This window comes from Rhea pennata, chromosome 2 (genome assembly GCF_028389875.1).
Source record: "Rhea pennata isolate bPtePen1 chromosome 2, bPtePen1.pri, whole genome shotgun sequence".
Taxonomy (NCBI): Eukaryota; Metazoa; Chordata; class Aves; order Rheiformes; family Rheidae; genus Rhea; species Rhea pennata.
Window position 1 is genome coordinate 53,095,649 of NC_084664.1, and position 14,654 is coordinate 53,110,302.

At 40.0% G+C, this 14,654-nt stretch overlaps 1 protein-coding gene across 3 annotated transcripts in view; it reads right to left on the bottom strand.

Annotated features, from left to right (window-relative positions):
- The window catches only part of PDE1C (phosphodiesterase 1C), a 313,258-nt gene that overhangs the window by 283,273 nt on the left and 15,331 nt on the right, over positions 1–14,654 (bottom strand). The gene's annotated exons all lie outside the window — the stretch shown is intronic.

The following is a 14,654-nucleotide window of genomic DNA, read 5'->3' on the forward strand; positions in this document are numbered from 1 at the left end:
AAAAAATCTATGTGAAAACAAGAAAAACTACCCAATACACTACTGAGCATCAGCTAGTTCTTGCCCTGTAAAATCAGTTAGAGCTTATTTATAGGCAGAGATGCAGGCACTGAACTTGCAGAGTGTGGCCCTGTTAATACCGGAAAGCTGAGGGGCCCAGGTGCCAGGCTTTAGAGATGAAGGAAAATAGCAGCAAATGCCAGCAACTGGTTTCTGAACCACTCCCTGTACCAAACATCTTCCTCACTTGGAAACTGAGAAGCAGTCATATTTAATCTATTCAAACTATTGCCATACAGACAATCTCCAAGCTTACAGAGCAAACAGATCTGTTCTTAAAAGCCCCAAGTTTCTTCCATTTCCAACCAGTCTTCTATCATGCCAGTCTTCAGAATACAAAGAGAACACTCTTGTTTCCTGGAAGTACATACATATGCCAATATATGCATATGCCTCTGGCACACCCAACCACCAGTACCCTGTGGTGGGCCCATAAGTGCCTGCTAAGAGCTTGAAAATGGCTGCCTGAAAATCTGTGAAACAGGAGATGGTGGAAGAGGAATGGTGGTAAAGCTACCATAACTTTTAGCTTATCATGAACGGCCCTTTGTATTTGGAAACATTCAGGATATTTTTCTGCATTTAGCTCAGATTTCTTATTTCTGATAGATTCAACAGATAGTCTGTTGTAGCAAACCTACTTATATCTCTCTCTCTTGAAGGTAACTATGCATCTACAAAGCTTTGTTTTGGTCATAAATTTCTGTGCAGTGAATCTAAGACAGGTAGATGGGAGTCATAAGCCATTTTCAGAACAGTATCTGCCAATGAAGGCTACCACGAATTTGAGCTCGCTTCCATTAGCTAAGTCATCTTATAAACAATGCCACAGTGAACAGCACCCAGACATGCAAAAGGTGATTTTAGATACAGTAGCAAAACATTTTCCTGGGTAACATACCCTTGCCATCAGCTGCCTGCTGTCTTTGAGCTTCTCCATCATCTGCTCCATCATTGCTCATCCTGTTTCCCTGAACCAGCACTTGACTGGAGATACAGTCACAGCCCAGGCACATGTCCAGGCACATTTGCCTCTTTCTAACACTCCACCTCTTACACTTTCTGGCTATTCTTCGCATAGAAAAAGACCTAAATACATTGCTGCATAGCCGAGAGGCCATCCTCCCCAGCTGGGAGCAAGGATGCAGAACAATGTCAAACATTTGTACTGCTTCCTATATTACTTCATAAGAAACTGTTTCATAGGACAGTAATTGCCTCAACGTGACTAGAGCAGTCCCCAAACACAGAGGAAATCCAAGTGAAAATCTGCTAGAGCCCCCTACCTCTGTACTCCCATTGAGGCACCAGCTTTCTTTCCCCTTCATCTCTCCAGGGAGTCTAGGGAAGTTGTTTATTCCCAGGGACACGGCAGAAGAATGGCCCCGGCCTTGATCACCTAATCCAAGGGGCACGTCTCTCATCAATCACACGGCTCTGAAAAACAACAGCCTGATCACTCTGCACTTCTGGCCACTATCTTAGACAGCCCACTGGACTGCGTGTGCCTTAGTCTGGTTCGGTTCAGTAATTCTGTTTCTAAATAACGTCCGATGTAGTTAATCGCATGTCACTGCAATTGCAATGTGGTTGCATGTAGTCATGTCACACTGAAACCAGTCCCCTGTGGAGGTGAGCCCTAAAAGTGACGTTGACATCAGCACGAACAGCCCTGATTTCAAGTCTTTTTTGAGTTAGCAAAAATACTCTATTTTCCTCAGTGACACTGGGTCACACAGTCTCAAAGAAGAAGCACATGGATAACTGAACCAAGCTCGCAATTTGAGGCATTTACTTCAAACGCATTGAAACTAATCAGGTTAGAGTATACTGACAGCTGCATGTGTACCCTTGTGACACCGCTAAATCACTCCATGTTATATAGCTCTACATAACAGGATGATCTCTAAATCAAAGCACAAATTTCTAGTGACTCATAGTAGAGGTGTTAAATTAAGAATGCGAGCAGAGAAAGAGAAGCAGATCTTCCCCATTATATTTTGGGGAATTTGACAAAGTAAATTAAGGATGCGTTGTCCAATTGCACAGGAGTTTGGCAGTCGGATTCCAGAAAGGTGCTTTGGCAGTCAAAGAAGCTGCACTGCAGGTAAAACTGATTAGAAAAGAAGTAAGGTTTTGAGGGACATTTGTGAAGGGGTCTTCAAAAATATTTTTTAAAGGAAGTCCATGGATATTTACCAAAGAGAATACTGATTTTTGTTTGAAAACAAAGGCTCTTTCACCTTGGGGACCTTTTCAGTTTTACAGTGCAAACTTAGTATTTCCCAGAGTGAGTCAAGAACAAACCCCACTGGTACGAACTATGCCAAAAACCCAACTTCCTAGTTAAAAATTCTTTTAAGAAAAATGTACAATCAGCCCTCAACTGTGTAATGCAATTAGTCCCTACATTAATCCTAGATAAATACCAGTTCAAAAGGAAGCTATCTACTCAGATTTTCTGATTTATAAAATTTCATCTGGGATGTGAAGCTCAGATTAAACCTTGTCCTATCATCACCTCTAAGACACTTGTTTTACCCATGCTTTTATGCTTCATAAAATGAACTCGCATAAGTGTAACCAAATCCAAGTCAGTATCAATTCTGTGGATAAAAATAACCCACTGTGATGTCTGAGTAATCACGGTTAAATTATACCACCACTTACACAGAGTTGTGTAATAATATTCCTCCGGTGGTTCTGATGCAATGTATCTCCTTTATAGAATAGTTAATGTTATTACTCCTTGTTAAGTAAAAAACATAGATCAGTGCATTTTTCCAGGGGGGAATATTTTAAAGTCAGTCAATTAGTATAAATAAACAGGCAAAAAGTCCAGAAGTCTCAAGGGAGTTTCAAAAGTAATGCTTTCAGGCGGGTTTTCTTTCACTCTCAGTTAAGTCAACCAGAAGGAAGATCCAAACAGAGCTGGATTAATTCTTTCTCCACCTTACTCTAACTATTCACCAAGATCCAGTGCTTAGCACTGTTACCCATGAGTTTCCATTAAGACCAGATCAGCTGTGAGTTGCTATAGTTATTCATAAACTTAGTCTTTCCTGTCATTTCCACATCCACTTTTGCCTTCATAATAACTTATGAATCATAAGCAGAAATTATTCTCCAGTCCATTAACTAAACTACGGCACAGGCAGATAGAAAAACTTTTCAAAGTACACAGATGATTGTAGCATTAAGTCTACCTCAATATTAGAGGGATCAGTATTGTAAAAATATCTAAAATTATTTAGGAAATAGTCATGCTGCATTTAATAGCCTTTTCATTCCAACACACGTGTTATGAAACAATGATACAGTAGGAGACTACCAGCAAGCAATCTCTGCCACTATATTAATACTTTAAATTATACTGCAATAATCCTGTGCCCAACAGGTTCAGACTGGTTCACTGAACAAAAAAGTAGCTTTAAGGGGCTTGTAATACTGGGTCAAAAATGCCACAGTCTTTTGGGGCAAAGCCTTGAGTTACCATAAACTCGCTCTCCTGTTAAGTGCCATGCCAGATCTAGTGCTCTGTATTGAGCCTGGCTAATGCAACTGCCTGGCAACTTGATGTTCACATCTGCTCGGCAGTACATCCATGCTACTGGGCAAACCAGTAGTCCTCAGGCGCAGGCACTAAGAGAGATGAGACCAAGGTCTGAGAGAGGCTCTTGTTAAATCAGGTACAAGAAAAGGGTGGACCTTCCTGACCCTCAAAAAGTTTCTACAAAATATCAAATATTTCTGCAATTATGTCAGCAGAGAGTTTTACAGCAAGTGACTCCTAACAGGACTTTTAAACACCTTTAACAATAAGAAAGCACTATAATAATCTTTCTATATGCAAACCTCTCTAGAAAGTATACCTTAGAAACAGAGGAAACCTAGAGTGAAGAGACAGGGAAGCTGAGAGTTTTATTCACAATAGTGGCTCTCATCTTACCTGATCCAGTCTGGCACAGCGTTAGCAAACGTGTGGGATAGATGTGAAACCTTCAGACATTTTGGACCAGTGGGTGACACTTTGGGATGTAAACAAGAAGATTGTGTTCATTTTTTTTCACAAGAAAATAAAAAGCACAGGTAAAAATATCAAATCAACCAGACAGAAAAGATTTCCATCTAGCTCAAGTTATGAGAAGAAAATCCTCTTAGGAGATTGAAAGAGATGTACTCAATAAACACACACTTTTATCGTTCCCAAGCCCTTCTTTCAAAACCTGTACTGCCATCAGTTTATTTTCTCCCACAGGTCTTCTCCAATTCGATAAATGTCACTTCAGTGAAAATCACAATGAGAAGCTGACATTTGTTGAAGATGGGCAGGGCTGCATGAAATCTATCATGGCACTACAGATGAATTTAAACATCATCCTTACTCACAAATTTCCATTCAGTTCAGTGAGAGCAGAACTGCCTCTGAGGCGAGGCAATAATAAAGAGAAAACTGATTTCAGTGGCACCTAAGAACAGGCTTGCAGAGGCGCTGGTGGGAAGCCTGCTGAAAACAAAGGGGCTGTGTGGGTGTCAGGGAAAGCAGAATTTGCTTTCTATCACCTAGAAAAGCAGTGTCTTTTCTACTGCACAAGTTGCACCCACCTTTAGCTCTGCTCCTTTTTAATTTCAGTCCCACAAATTTGTAATATTCTGGGCATCAATTAGCCTGTTCAATTCAGAAAGAAGAACAGCATCTCTGCAGAGAGCTCAATTCAGAGCTCCTGTGCTTTCCTCTGTATTCCGCAACATGGGGTGGGGGGGGGAAATCCTCAATAGGAAGAACTTATTCACTGTTTCATTGCTCCATCCCTATCCCATGAGAGTCGGGGGGGGTGATTTTTTTTTTTTAATATAACAACACTTCTGGATGTATCTAGATTCAGCAGGTATCAGGGATGTTCAAATCTGGGTTGTCAGCTCATTAAAGAAAGAGGCAAGGTTGTGGGAATTCAGAACTTAACTCTTCTAAAATACAAGAATGTTCATACCCGAGCAGTTCAGGCCCCGTCTGTCTCCTGAATTCCTGAGATAGATTTCAAAATGTTCATGGAGTTCATGGATGGTAACAGCACAGCGGATGCCAGGGCAGGTCCCCAAAGACAAAACCAGAAATTTTGCAAGCCTTTTGTGAAATAATTTGCATAGCCCTTTAAATATTGTTTCATAAAGCCCTTTCTCTAAATCAAAGAGGTTTTTTCTTCCATATTTTCTGTCATGGCATGTATCTATGGCAAAGAACTAAGCACAAACAGTGCATTTGTGGGACATTTTTTTAAAACAGTTCTTAGATTTTGTTACATCCAAAAAATAACATGTAGGTGTATCTGCTAGCAATCAACCATGGCAATAGCCACATGGAAAGAAATCATTGCTTTTTTGTAACACAACAGCTGGCTCTTTTTCTACTTTCTGCATGGATTTGTACTAAACTACCACAAAGAAATGAAAAGAATATGAATCAACTACCAAAATTCATTTTTCTTTGCTTAGTAGAACATCCTCAACAATAATCCGCTACTCTCTGACCTACAAGTTTTCTAGTATAGGATTCAATTCCCTCTCTCTGTGTCTTATGGGACAACGCTTAACCTTAATTTTAGCTACTACCTTAAGATGTATGGAACAATCCAAAATGTTTGACTTGGAAAAGAAGAGAGAAATGAGCAAAGATGAAAAAAACCCAAGAAGCAGAAGACATTGTTACTATCTAGAGAAAGGATACTTCTAGAAAAGGATTAAGTACAACTGTCCTAGAAACTCTGCCCTGATATTTTGGTATCAGACGCCTGCAGAGGAAACTGGTGACTGTAGCTCCTGCCTATACAGTGAGATGTGAAGGAAACCAAATTTGTCAGCTAGTCAGGCAGCAAGGAGATGTTTTTCCCTACCCCTGCAGAAATAAAAGCAACTCTGCCTGCGGTAACAGCACCAGTGTGCCACAGCACAGCCCAGTAAGTGGCCTTTTTCACCCACTTAACCACCCTCGGATTAGGAGCCCCCCTGTATGTCTTCTAGGGCTTGCCAAGAAACAGTTAGCGAAAGGATAAGAAAAGGGAAAAAAAAAAAAAAAAAAAAAAAGATTGATTTTTCAGGTCCATAAAAGAGGGCTTGACTTTTAACCTCTTGATGCTTTCTGAAGAAACCTATTTGTGGCATAAGCAGTAACCCTTGACTGAGGCCACGGTGTAGGCACAACAATTGGGCAGGAAGGAAGTCTATAGCTCACAATCTGACAGCCTTAGAAACTTTCAAGGAGCAATATCAAAATGGCCATAACCAAGATTTCTTGAAGAGATGATTCAAGCTGCAGATATAATTAGCCACAGTTGGATTCTGTTTCCAGAAGCAGAACTGCAAGCATAATAATTATTGTCCAAATACATGAATTTATATACCCTTTCAGTCCTAAATAAGAAGTTCTAATGTATTCAGCTTTAACAATGTACATTTTGAAAAGCACCTTAAGACGCAGAAGTTCCAGTAGAGCTGCGTAAGAAATCTGAAATCTTATAACATGCATAACTGAAGCAAATTAGTTCTTTTTCTTTCTTTTGATTTCCTATGAAATCAAATGAAACACCTTATTGGGTAATTGTGTATTTTCTAGTTATTTGTTTTGGAGGGAATACACATGAATCTTACTTTATAGAAATTCAGTGTGACAGCGTAATGTAATATCACAAGAAAATCCAGGGAGTCTCAGATTTCTAAATATAATCAGTCTGTTCCTTCAATATAAAAAGTCACATGAGCTAGTTCCAGATGGTGACATTTGTAAAGCAAAGTCATTAGAAATCATGAACCTCAATGAAGCCTGCTGCAACCTGGGTTTAGATTGGCCTGTGCATGTATATGAACACCAACGCACACATTAAACACAGTTAGCTTGAAATCTAGAAAGCTAAAACCCCACAGTATTAGTCTTTAGAATGCTTTTGTCCTTTTCAAATCAACAGCACTTAATCAAAGTAAAAATCTTGCTGTAAAAAATGTGTTTATAAAACGAGCAAGCTTTCAGATGGCTTTATTACATGGGTTACAACAGCATGTCACATAGCTAGAAGGTACCTTCCAGCCTGAAGCTGGCTGGGATCTGTGCACTTCCAAGACAGCTTGAGTTGCACATCCAACTTTATAGACAACCCCAGAGATAAACCCCACTGGACACCAGTGGAGTATGCATGAACAACTTCTCTAATCTTCTGCAAAAAAAAAAAACAGCCTGCATCTTGTCTGCAACATCATAGCCACCCTTCCAAGACATACCATGTTAAAAAGATATTGGGACACAAAGTGATTCTGCTTGCAATACAGCAAGCTGTGCTACAATCCTGAAAGCAACCCTACTGCACAAATCCTTTTCCTCAAATTCCTCTAACATCTCCATATTCACTTGTGAGGAACAAGAACTCTCCCCCTGTTTAAGGAAGCAGTTTCAAGCTTCCCCTGCATTCATTTTCCTGTCATTTTAATACCTGGGAGCAATTTCAGCTGCTCCCCTCTTCCAATTTTCTTTCCCCTATGACGAGGATCCCTATTCCAAACCTTTGCCCTACCTGATGCTCTATATTCTGATTCATCACATCAAATCTGAGGAGTTTTAGAGAATGTAAAACTCATTCAGTGTTCTGAGGCAGGAAAAGGTTTCTAGAAACGGTAAAGACTAGCAGGTCTCAGATTATTTAGTTTAAAATTCAGAATATTTCAGAACATATGTTACTGGATTTTGCACTTACTCTCCTCTGCTCTCAGATTGAGACTTTGAACACTCTTGAATAAAAAAGGAGTTTAAGGTTTTACATGCTTCAAGAAGAAAATTTCTTCTGTCACATTGACTAAAACTTGCACCAACTCACAATATATTTTGAGCTGGCAACCCAGAATTCAGGATATTAATTTCTGAGCAAACTTCTGTATTGCAGAAAGGGGCAGAAATCTATTATACAAGGCATCATCATGACCAAATTATGCAGCTGAACTCTGGGTCAAACAGAAAAATAATGGAGAACAGTGATCAAATCATAAATTAAATTTTTGACATTTTTAAACATATCTGCTTTCATTTGGAAAAGCATGCCGGAAAATAAAGCTTCCCAGACAAAATGACAGGGCTCAGCTGTTGTAAACAGAAGTTCTCAGAGGACTTGCAACTTACACTTTTGTAAACAGGAAAGTCTTTCTTCCTAGAAGAAAACCAGCTGTATTTGAAAGGAAAGGTTAAAAGGCTACAGGTTGAAGTAGCTCCATAAGAAGTAGAGTAATAGCATCCATGTTTGCCATCCTAATTGCTAAATTTCCTTTCAGCGAGTCCATTAACAAACAGCTTGCTCTGCAAATAGCAGTTGGCCATTGTGATGAATCTAAATACTAGCTCTGCTTCATCTATGAGTGCATGAAAGAAAAACAGATTAATCCCACACAAATCTGTAGGTTTGTTTTTAACAATTTCACAGGAAGTGGGTCCAGATTCCCCACCACACTGTAAAATTGCTACAAGAATGACAAAGTCCTTTGTTTCCAGATGCTGTCTTAACAAAAACCAAGCAAGAGCAAAATGTACTCCCCTGTAACAGCACTGTTTGCTCTCCAAATGGTGCTTTTTGATTGGAAGAATGACGTTAAAACTTTCAAGCAAAGTTACTAAAAGATGCCAACTACTGACCAAGGAAGTTTCACAACACAGTGAAAACAAGCTAGCGTCATACAACTGAATTCTGACTTTCACTAATGCTTTAAGTCAGCATTGTGTCCAAAAGAAGCAGCCCCATCCTTTCATCTTCCACTCATTTCCAAACCCACACACTTTTCCTCTGACACTGGGGGAAAAGAAATATTAGATTTACACTGGATCAGATCCTAGCTTTGATTCTTTGCCCAGCTGCAGTGTTTGCAGCAGCTGGAGGTGATGTGGATGCAGAAAAATGCAATAATTTGGGGAGAGACGCCAAAACCACTTCTTCCAGGGTACCAGCGGCTTAAAACACCTTGAAGCTTTGATCTGGCAAAATGATTTCATCTACATATACTAGTGGGGGAAAAAAGCAATACATGTAGCAAGAGCATGCACCATCCCATTTCAAATTATCTCACTATCAGATATTCTCGTTACTATCACAGCTAAGCTAAAGAAATTAGAGCAAAAGTTTTCATCCTTTTTTTAAAGGAATGGTGTTGCTGATTATTTTGAATCATATATTTTTCTTCTGACATCCTGTGAAGAACCTTAGTTAAACATCAGAACAACAATAAAAAATGCATCCTTAACAGTGTTTACAAGCTCTCTTTTTCAGATTTTATTTCCATTCAAATATTGCATGATCCTTCTTGTACTCTAGGAGATCAAAACTCTTCGCAAAATAAAACCGCACCAAAAAATATAAAAAACCTCCTTCCAAACAAGAATCTTTCCAATGAAGAACAAAAAAGAAAACTGTCTGAGTTTTTTAAAACACCCTTAAGAAACAAAAAGAGGATATACAACTATGTGTTGTCTTGACAACAGCAAAAAGTGTATCAGTAAGTACCTTTCTATTAAAGTAGAAAGCCAGAACTCGTAGGGTGCTGAGAAGTGAAACAAACTGTGAAGTGCTTCCATAAAAAAGTAGGTAATTGGTATTTGTCAGTGAAAAATCAGTGCCTGGCTGTTCTTAGAGATAGAAATATTTAACCTATTCCTTTTGTCCAGTTCATCCAATTTTTCCCTTCCTTTTTATGTATTTGAAGACTGTTAGGTGTTTCTCCTCCATTTTCTCTTTTCTAGACTATATAATCCCAATTAATTCTATTTTTTTTCTCTAAAATCATGTTCTCTAAGCTTCTAGATTTCAAAAGCATTTAGGGGAGGGAGCAATCTTTCCAGATCTAGACATCTACACTGCAATCAAGACATCCAGGCTCCTTTTACAGTCAATGAGAAAAAAATGGCACTTCCAGGGCATGACGCAGCTGAGACCAAGAGTGATGTCTAAAATAGGTCAGATGAATAACACCCTGGAAGAATCTATTTTTGTAAATTGATTATAAAGGAGGTCCGCATCATGTGGCTTACCTCTGATGTGGATGTCTTAAATTAGGTGAGATCATGCCCTGACCTCGTTTCATGTGTTGTTTTTAGAGACTCTGAAGCTCTCTCCCTGAAAATAATTGGGGTGTTTAAGAACCACTGGTAGCATCATGTGAGGCTATACCTACAGCACAGGAGCCGCTTGACCTCAGAAACATCTAATCCACTGGAAAAAAAGTTGTTCTTGGAGACAGTTTTCAAGCAGATGCATTAGAAAGTTACCATGGAAACATTTTTTGCCATCGGTGGAACACCGTTCCACAATAAGCTCTTGTGGGTGTGACCCTTTGGATCCGGATTTTGCAATGCCAGTAAACGGGACCTCCTGGGAATTTCTAATGCACACCTTTATTCCCCAGTGGAAAACCAAACAAAAACAAAAACACAAAACACAAAACCCTAACACACACACAAAGCAAAAAGAGCGTAACTTTCTGTTCCACACAGGAATGAAATAGAGCAGTCTCTAAAATAAATAAATAAATAAATTAATTGGGGTGTATACAGCTAAAGGAAATGGAACGAATTGCTAGACCAGAAGTTCAGCTCCCGAGATAGGCGAGGTCTCTCTTTTCCTGCTCACAAAAGGAATTAATTTAGAAAATAAGTAAACACACAGCCACCTCAGAGCAACAGACTGCCTCAGCCTCATGTACCCACCAGCTCCAATACAACAGCTCGGTCATAAAATTATGTGATGTAGCAAATCAAGTGATTCTCTAGTATGGAGGAAATGCAATAGCTCCAGGGCGTTTTGTCAACAAGTACTTTAAATTGACAGTAATACAATAGCATCCTTGCTCAGCAGATCAGGCGTTCCTATCACCTGGAAATACAAGATGGATGCAACCACTGCTCTACACCAGTACTAAAGTAAATAAACAAAAGTAGTTAGTGCTTTAGGAGCGCAAGTCCTACTTTTAAGGATCACTGAAACTGAAACAGAAGTCCTTAACTGCTTACGTCACTCTTGAAAGCAGATCCTCCACTCCCAGATTGTTAGAAGCTTTTGCAAATGTTATCTATAATGAAGACAGAGAGAGGTACTCTTTCAGCACTATGACTGGCAGCACACCTGCTTATAGTTTTATTATAACCTGACCATAATTAAAGTTGTCCTGAAGAATTGAGACAGCTAGAGCATTTGTATCCATAGCAAAGGTGTCACAGGCCACTATGGTAGCATCAAGAGCAATCAAAGGAAAACAAAATAAATCAGGCTTTTATATTTGCCTTTTACTCCCCATTGCCCCAGGGTTGTTTTCAACTGCCCTGTAAGACCTGCTCTCTGTCCTGTTATTGCCCAAAGTGCACCACAAGACAGAATATCGTTCAATATTGATGCATTTTGCCAGCAGCAGCGATAGGTCAGCTGTGCAAACCTTCTCAGCTCTGTCCATTAACCTTGTCTCCAGTGAGTAACCCAGTGTCTTGGTGGGCTTGGTGGCTGAAAAGGGGCTACAGCACCAGAGTGCAGCCTAGGAAAACTTTTTCTGACCAGGATACTCCAAGTGAGGCAGCCTTGTACATAGCTTAGCATCATGATTTTTCTCTTATCATGCTTCCTGATCCTGCCTGATCACCTACCCTGTCACAGAGCTTCACAAAGTCATAGCGGAGTCCTGCACAAGTGCAAGGCCTGGCCTTGCCATCGGGTGAAGGAAAGCCAGCCATGATGGCTATCATCTTTTGGTGAACCTGCAGGTGGGCCTCCTTGGGGACCTGGGACTCAAGAAGGTTTGCATGATTCTGCTCTTCCTTTATTTCTTCTAGATACATTAGATTAATTTAGGACACAATTCTAAGTTAAACAAACATCTTTCATTCTCATCCTGTGTAAAGATTGCAAACTTGACACCCTGGACAGCCCTCTGAGGCAGTCTGCAGAGCCAGACTTTTCCAGCTACTCCATTTGAGCCCAAAAGCACAACTCATTAAGGCAAATGGCTGACACAGCTGGAACTATTATCTTGTTCCTTCAGCAATATATAATCAAAGTAAAGATGAATTCACTAACGTCATCCTGTGTTACAATGAACATAGTGGATAAATACTAAGCTATTATTCCTATTCATTAGCACTATTTTCACTGTTAAAAGGGGGGCAGTCTTTAGCTTAGACCACGTATAAAAGACTCTCAGTTGCTGGGCAGTGTAGCTGAAAGCTGACTGTAGACCAAACCAGCATTTCCAACAGTAGGCACTTCCCCACATTTTCTCTCAGGGGGCCTAATCCAAAAGCCCAATCCAAAAGTGGACATAGTACCACTGATTTCAACTCAGTTTGAATCAGATTGAGTAAGAGGAAATTGGTATTTCACATTTTTTCTTCTAAAGAGTTGAACTCACTACCTTCTGTGCTATGCATCTTTGCCTTTACAGCAGCCCAGTTTAATTTTTAAGTTGTATGCACCCCTGGGAACATCATCCTGTCCTTTCAGATTTCCATCAGAGAAATTCCTACATGTGGAAAAGTCACATTCAGCATAGAACAAAAATGTGTTGTGGTTACCAGCCCCTAGGAGGCTTCACTTTCAAGGGAACTGTGAAACATGCAGTTCTTGGAAGCTTCATTCACAAAATATGAGGATTTAAAAAGCAACAGTCCCTTTGTTTTCAATAGGGACCAATTATACATCATTTCCTTTGCCCTTCCATTTCAATCTGTGATTCCCTAGGGGAAGCAGGTTTAGCCCTCAGGTTTTAAGGGGAATTTCTGAGGAAGTTCCTTTGACATCTTTATTCTACTTCCCTCCCGAGTAAGGCTTGGGTGTTTGGGAAAAAAAAAAGATGACTATTAGTTTTTCCTTTGCCACCTCTTCATTTCAACATTCTTTCATTTCAACTTTCTTTTATTTCAACTTTGGAAAATTTACTGTTTTATTCCCAGTATTTGAAACTTAAAGATCTTGCCTCCATGGCTTTACTAAAGAATGGGGAAATCCAGGAGATTTGAACAGAGATCTGATTTCCCTGCAAGTAGTAGGAAGGCTGTGACTAAGGAAAGGTGACAATAGGATGCAAGACACCAGCACAGTCGGAGCAGTCCACTGGTGATGTTCAGCCTGCTGTTCCTGAAGGACTGCACAGCAGAGGGACAAGGGAGGTTCTTCTGGTAATTAAAACTGATTTGCTGAACACTTATGGGGAGACATTATGCTGAAGTCTTTCCAATGAAAAGATGTAATGCTCCTTCTCTAACATACAGATTGGGCAAGCAGGGATGAATCTTTCATCGCCTGCTGTCCCTGCAAACCTGCCAACAGTGGTAGATTAAAAAGCAATAAAGTCCAGGGCATTTCCAGTCAGGATTATGGCACCAATGTGCTTGTCCTATGTGCCTTGTCAATCCGCATTGCTGTGCAGCAAATATGCAATGGTCCTTTGCCCAGGATTCCTGTACGTCCAGTTACCTGACAGACTACTACACAAAGCAATTGTACGGTGGAGTACTGCTTTAAAAAGTTAACAATCTCCCTCTCCCTATCCTCCTATTAGCGTGAAACTGAAGTGGTATTTGGCGGAATGAAAGAAATTTCCAAGACCTCATTTTAAACATGCTCATGGATGTATTTGTGTGAGTTTACACACAATTTTTTCCCAGGATGTTTTCAAAAGCCCCTGCGGGAGAAGCATGAAACTACAGAAGCAACACTTACTTTTCCCTCTAAATACAACATAAATACATATTTGTTTGTGCAAATCCCAGCTTTGGTCCAGCTGAAGTTAGTGGAACTCCTTGCCATTCTTTTCAGCATGAGAACAAAAACCTTTCATGATATGCAAAATAAAAGGAGAATCTGAAAGAAAGCACATTTCTTAAAAATCTGATTTTTTTTCTCTCATTTCAATCTGAGAGAATCTTTTTGTTCACATATAGAATCACTCAACAACTTAGGTTGTAAGTAATGAAGTCTGATATTAACGAGGTCCAATGCTTGCTCAAAGCAAGCCTAACTTAGAGCAGGTTGCTTGTGAGTTACAGGGTGAAAATAACGACTTTTTTGTTCTTTCAATTGCAATCCTAGGCAGAATGTTTTGAAATATTAAAAAAGCTGTTCACCAGTGGGAATGCTGTCAGTTTCTGGCTTCCTTCATTTGTGGTCACTTAGCAAGCGTTGCTGAGATGCCACAAGCTTCCCCATATACTTTGGCACCAATGCATATGCTCTTTATTTATCTTTTCTTAAAGCAGCGTGGGATCAGGTATAAAGGACTTCTATATCTATTTCAGGACTCCCTTCTGAGCTGCGTAAGGAATGCCTGCCCTGTACTGATAAAGCGCCCTGCACTGCATAACCTTAAACCCAGGATGTGGAAAGACACTGTGCTTCTGTGTCTGCAGCTGAGAGCAGGCCAAGGGCAGGGCAGGATTTGTTTCCTGTAACTCGTGAAATCGAGTCTGATCTTTAATTAGCAAAACCTAACACGGCTCTGGCCCACCTGCCAGGTGGTACAGACAGGAAGGGCTCCTCACAAATAGGGAACGGCGTGTGCAAAAAGCTAAGAAAGATAATCCTGGTAAATAA